Source organism: Zalophus californianus, chromosome 3 (genome assembly GCF_009762305.2).
Source record: "Zalophus californianus isolate mZalCal1 chromosome 3, mZalCal1.pri.v2, whole genome shotgun sequence".
NCBI lineage: Eukaryota > Metazoa > Chordata > Mammalia > Carnivora > Otariidae > Zalophus > Zalophus californianus.
The window spans coordinates 127,143,775-127,150,665 of record NC_045597.1 but is presented as its reverse complement, the minus strand read 5'-3'; the positions used below and the strand labels follow the sequence as shown (position 1 = coordinate 127,150,665).

Below are 6,891 nucleotides of genomic sequence, written 5' to 3'. Positions count from 1 at the left end.
TTAACTTTCAAGGTCTCTCATAAACTAACTCCTTTCTGCAGGCTGATGTTTTTCAAACATTTTTAACTATTACCAGAAAAAAAAATATATTTTACATTGTAACCTGGCATGTGCACTGGTGTGTGGGCATGCACACACACAGTGTGGTATACACTCACATATTTGAAAAGAAGTTTGCCGAAACAATATTTACACATGCCACATACAATTTATTTTCATTTTCCTGTTGTGTTTAAAATATGAAGTTTATGAGCCCCTCACTTGATTTCCCATCGTGATCACACAGTTTGAAATAGTTCAGCTTCTTTTATCTTTCATTTCTTCACACTCTACCCTGTCTACTCTCTCCGGAAGAGTCTATCCCTGCCCTACAAGTACAAGCACTCAGGTTTCTCAGTTTTCATTCATGTTTTTCCAGTTCAAGTGTCTTCTAATTTTGAAGACATTTCTGCCAGCTAGAGCTCCTGAAAATCCCAGTTCCTCTGAAGGATGACATTTCTTTTCTTTTTTCCTCTTGAAAAACAAACCTTTATTACTGTTTTTTTTATTTAAATTCAATTAGCCAACATATAGTACATCATTAGTTTTTGATAGAATGTTCAATGATTCATTAGTTGCATATAACGCCCAGTGCTCATCATGTACCCTCATTAATCCCCCACTCACCTCCCTATCTGCAACCCTCAGTTTGTTTCCCAGAATCAAGGGTCTCTCATGGTTTGTCTAGGACATTTCTAAACTTTCCTACACAGGATGACCCATAATCCTCTGCTGATTTTATAATGGTTTTATAATAATAAATTTTCTTTCCTATTTAGCTTGCAAACTCATTAAGAATAACACTATATCCCCTATAGCACTTATTTTAAGTAGTCAAAACAAAGCTGCTAAAAAGTTATTTTTTAATTTATAGAACAATAAGATTGCAATTAATCTATTTTTCAAACTGCTGGATTTATATGATCACATGAAAAGAACTTGGTTTCTGAGGGCTAGGTAGATCTTAGCTCTACTATTTATAAGCTATGTGATCTTGGGCAAAAGCCTTAATATCTCCTTGTCAATGGTAAGACAGGAACACTAGAACCTGCCTCAGAAAATTGCCAAAAGGATGAAATGAGAATATTTGCAAAAACTCCTGGCGTATACCATTCCCCTCCCCACCTCTCCCACTGAATGTTTGTTGTTAAACACACTGTCCTGGCTCATGACCATTTTATCACTTTTCTTGCTTGTTTTTTTTTTTTTTTTCTGTTTGTTTAAAATATTTTCAAATGCAGTCTTTTCTCCAGTCTTCCTTGTTGCACTTTTCTGACTATGCTGATTACCTACTAGACACATTTTTCTAAATACTTTTTTTTTAATTAAAGATATTTATTTATTTATTTATTTATTTATTTATTTATTTATTTGACAGAGAGAGAGAGAGAGACAGCAAGAGAAGGAACACAAGCAGGGGGAGTGTGAGAGGGAGAACAGGCTTCCCACCGAACTGGGGAACAGGGAGCCCAATGCGGGGCTTGATCCCAGAACCCTAGGATCATGACCTGAACTGAAGGTAGACGCTTAACGACTGAGCCACTCAAGCGCCCCTAAATTTTATACTCCTTGAGACAAAGTCTAACAAACAATAAATGCAAATTATGCATGCCTTCAAATTCTTGTCGCCCCTTGTAGTAATCAGTACATGACTCTCTAATGTTCTAGAGAACAAAGAGATAAAACCAGCTTCTATATTATATTTTCTTTGTAGAAGAGTTTTTCATCATAAGATTTGTTTCTACCAACTTTAAAGGTTCATTATACCAAATTAAATTGATTTCAAATGTTTTATTTAAACATTTAAAAAGCTTCTGAAATGAAAAAAGAAATATTTTGAGCTAATTCTTCATTTTGGAAGGGTGGGTGTTGGTTTGGCCTTCAACATAACTAGTTATTTGACAAATTATGAGATGCTATTTTTTTTAATTTGTGAAAGGAAGGTTTTGTATTTTAAGATAAACTAGGACACTAAGTTTTAGAGGCACATATTGCATCAGATTTTAGAACTAAATTTAAATACATTTTCAACTTTCCATGCTATGATATATGCAGATTAAAAGAAAAGTGACACACATTAAATCATGTCTGTTAAGTGTTTTAAATTTAAAAAGAATAGTTCTTTTACTCACCAATATCCCAACAGTGGAACCTACTGGCATAAATTATCTAGCATCAGTTAGATGGCATTAGGTAAGAGAAGCCGATAGCAGTTATAAAGGCTATATTTATAAATATATAAATAAAGATATATATATTTTATATATATATATAAAAGCTATATAAAGATGGATGAGATAAGCAAATACGATCATAGATATGACTTTCCCATCAATGTTAGTTTACCTCCACCTCAAGTTAAATTCAGTATAAAACATTTCTTTTTCTGAGTTCATTTGGTTTTTATGATGTATGGTAAATATGTAACGTCTGATATGATGACAGAGTCCTGACAGATTTTGTTGACACCTACTTCATATCTTGATTTCCTTACCCACATTTCTCCAATTTCAGAGATGCGTTCCTAGAATAATAAAGTTATTTTGTGTCATCAATCGGTTAAAGGTGTAACCTTTGTTGGGTTCAGTTTATACAACTATAATATGAATATCAGAGTATATAGATGTATTATAGTATGTGGACTTTACACATGCATATTATAGATGTTATTAAATTACAAACGTATATTAAGAATAGGTGAGAATGCATAGTTTACAAAAGAATTTTGAAATCTGTCAATCTCTATCAAAAGATTATAAAAAATTTTTTAAAAGATTTTGTTTATTTATTTGAGAGAGAGAGAATGAGAGACAGAGCATGAGAGGGGGGAGGGTCAGAGGGAGAAGCAGACTCCCTGCTGAGCAGGGAGCCCGATGTGGGACTCGATCCCAGGACTCCAGGATCATGACCTGAGCCAAAGGCAGTCGCTTAACCAACTGAGCCACCCAGGCACCCGATTATAAAAACTTTTATAGAATCAAATAAATTAGTTAATATTATTCTAGTTCCAGATTACCTCTGTTCCTCTCAATTAATATGGAAAATTTGAAAATTATCTGTTGCTTATATATATTTACTACCCTAAAAATATCTAAAACTGCTAACATGAAATGAAAGACTTAGACCTGGATCATCTTGGGTATCCTAAAAAAAAAAAAAAAAAGGTATTTTATAAAGCTTTAATTCTTATAAGATCCACTAATCTTATTGTGTTCCCCAAAATATCTCCAGCAAAATATGCTTCTAATATACAAGTGCAATATTTGTTTCTTAGGAAAATGAGCTTGAACTATCTTCCTGATAGTTATCATAAGTACTGAGTAATGCTTTACCTTCAATGAGGTTAAGTCACATTTCAATAAAGCTTTTTATTGAACTCAGCTCTTCTGGGAAATGGGAAAACAAAAATTTCTAAAATGTCATTCCAGTATCTCTCAGTGTTGCAAGTTAAAGGGATAGCATATTATTAAAGATCTAGTTTTTGCTAAATTCAAATCACTAAAAACAAGAAGCTAAAGAATGTCAAAGGATCTATGACTTAAGCTGATATAAATTTTTTAACTTCTTATTCAGATTGCCTCAAGAAAAGAGTGGGGACAGATAAATGTTTTTTTCTTTGAACTTTTTCTCTTTTGTAACATAAAGCTTAATAATGATTTAGTTTTGTGTCACTACTTAATGAATGATAATAATTGTCTTTAAGTGAAACTAATTCTCAGTTGATGGATCCCAAAAATGATTCTATCTAAATCTTGACTCAGATTTGTCTGTAAAATTCAACTGTTAGTGCATTAGAAAAATCTATCAGGAAATACTTGCTAACCAAAACATCCCTCACCCTCCAAGTACTGAGACTTGCAGAGCAAACATTGGACTACCCAAGTTAGGACTAGCATGATGTCTTATCTCAGACAAACTTCAACCACCAGTTGCCTTTATTTCACCAACCTGGAACATTTCTCCCTGTTATTTTCTGTTGTTCAGCTGCTTGTCCGTAGGGATGAGAAACTAATTCCAAAATTACCTTATGAAAAATATAATTCGGATTCTTTAATTTATATGGATGCATGTATATGTACATCCATACATACACACATAAATATGCACATGCATGCATGTACATATGTGTGTAAGCATGTGTATGTATGGCACATTGCAAAATTGAAGTAAAGATAGTGGGCCTTATTTTAAAAATCTGTTAAAATTTGTACTCTACTGTTACAATTTTTCTTGCCCTGGTCTTCATATGAAAATTGGCAGTTTCTAAGTTAAAAAATTGTATTTTAAAAATAATAAAAATGTAGTTTAAGAAAGGTCTAAACTGATTATGTAATGTAGAGAAAAAAATAAGAGTTTTTCTTATGTCCCTTTAAAACCCAGCCTTACTTCTCAGAGATTAACTCATTTAATCAATTCCTTCTGAATTCCTTCCATACTAAAGATTTTATGAGGTAAAGACTATCACCACAGATCCAAAGCCTTACACAATGTTTGGCACAGATCAGGTCTTCACTGAATATTTATTGGAAAAATAAAAAAAGAGTGAATATCAAAGAACTAAAAAAATGAAGAGATATTCCATGTTCATGGATAGAAAGACTCAATCAATATTGTCAATATGTCAGTTCTCCCAGTGTTGGTCTGTATACTTAATGTAATCCCAAAGTCCCAGCAAGTTATTTTGTGGATATCAGCAAACTGATCTAAAGTTTATATGGAGAGTCAAAAAAAGAAAAAAAAAAAAGGAAGAAAAAAATAAAGCAGAATAGCTAAAACAATATTGAAAGAACAAAATTGGAGGACTAACACTACCCTTCTTCATGACTTGGCTATAAAGTTACAATAATCAGTGGGTGCCTGGGTGGCTCAGTTGTTAAGTGTCTGCCTTCGGCTCAGGTCATGAGTCCGGGGTCCTGGGATCGGGCCCCGCATCGGGCTCCCTGCTCAGCGGGAAGCCTGCATCTCCCTTTCCCACTTCCCCTGCTTGTGTTCCCTCTCTGGCTGTGTCTCTCTGTCAAATAAATAAATAAAATCTTTAAAAAAAAAGGTACAATAATCAAGAGAGTGTAGTATTGGTAAATGAATAGACGCATAGATCAATGACACAGAACAAAAAACTCAGAAATAAACATACACACACACACACACACACACACACACACACACACACACACACACACTTAATGGATCCTTGACAAAGGAGCAAAGACAGTTCAATGGAGAAAAAATAATAGTCTTTTCCACAAGTGGCATTGGAACAACTGGATATACGCATGCAAAAAAAAAAAAAATCTAGACACAAACCTTACACCCTTCACAAAAACTATCTCAAATTGATTCTAAGCCTAAATGTGGAATGAAAAACTGTAAAACTCTTTGATGATATTATAGGAGAAAATCTAGATGACTTTAGGGTTAGCATTGACTTTTCATATGTAACACCAAAATCACAATCCAATAAAGATATATTCATAAACTAGACTTCATTATATTTCTGCTCTACAAAAGAAACAGTCAAGAGAATGCACATACAGGCCACAGACTGGGAGAAAATATTTGCAAAAAACATATCTGATAATGGGTGGTTTTCCAACACATACAAAGAACTTAAAACTCAACAATAAGGACATAAACAAATCAATTAAAAAATCGCCCAAGGCACTTAACAGATACCTTGCTAAAGAAGATTATAGATGGCAAATAAGGGAAACGCAAACTAAAATAACAAATAGATATCACTATATGCCTATTAGAATGGCCAAATTCTGGTACACTGACAGCACTAAATGCTGGTGGAACAAGAACTTTCATTCATTGCTGATAGGCAACAAAATGGTACAACTGCTTTTGAAAGACAGTTTGGTAGTTTCTTACAAAATTAAGGACTCTTACACATGATCCATCAGTAGTACTCCTTGATATTTGCCCAAAGGAGCTGAAAACTTATGTCCATAAATATCTGCATGTGGATATTTAGGGCAGCTTTATTCATAATTATCAAAAATTGGAAGCTGACAAGATGTCTTTCAGTAGGTTAATGGATAAATAAATTGTGTTCATCCAGACAATGGAATATTATTCAGTGTTGAAATGAGCTATCAAGCCATGAAAAGACATGAAAGAATCATAGATGTATATTACTAAATGAAAGAAACCAATCTGAGAAGGTTACATACTATATGATTCCAATTATATGACTTTCTGGAAAAGGCAAAACTATACATGAAGACAATAAAAATATCAGTAGTTGCTTGTGGTTAAGGTGGAAGGAAAGATGAATAAGCAGGGCGCAGAGGATTTTTAGGGCAGTGAAAATGCTCTGTATGATACTATAATAGTGGGTATACATCATTATACATTTGTCTGAATCCATAAAGTATGCAGCGCTAAGAGTGAAACCTAATATAAACTATGTACTCTGAGTGATAATGATGTATTCATGTTGGTTTATCGATTATAGCAAATGTATTACTTTGGTGGGAGAAGTTGATAATGGGGAGGGGACTATGCATGTGTGGGGTCGGGATATAAGGGAAATTGCTGTATCTACCACTCAGCTTTGCTGTGAACCTAAAATTGCTTTAAAAAATAAAGTCTCGGGGCACCTGGGTGGCTCAGTTGGTTGGGTGACTGCCTTCGGCTCAGGTCATGATCCTGGAGTCCCGGGATCGAGTTCCGCATCGGGCTCCCTGCTCGGCGGGAAGTCTCCTTCTCCCTCTGACCCTCCCCCCTCTCATGCTCTCTCTCTCATTCTCTCTCTCTCAAATAAATAAATAAAATCTTAAAAAAAATAAAAATAAAAAAAGTCTCTTGAAAAAAAGAAGAAAGAAAGAAAAGAAAGGGGAAGGGAAG

The 6,891-nt window shown here is 34.1% G+C and overlaps 1 protein-coding gene across 2 annotated transcripts in view; it reads left to right on the top strand.

The window, feature by feature from the left end:
- The window catches only part of KCNH7 (potassium voltage-gated channel subfamily H member 7), a 481,606-nt gene that overhangs the window by 27,923 nt on the left and 446,792 nt on the right, over positions 1–6,891 (top strand). The window lies entirely within an intron of this gene.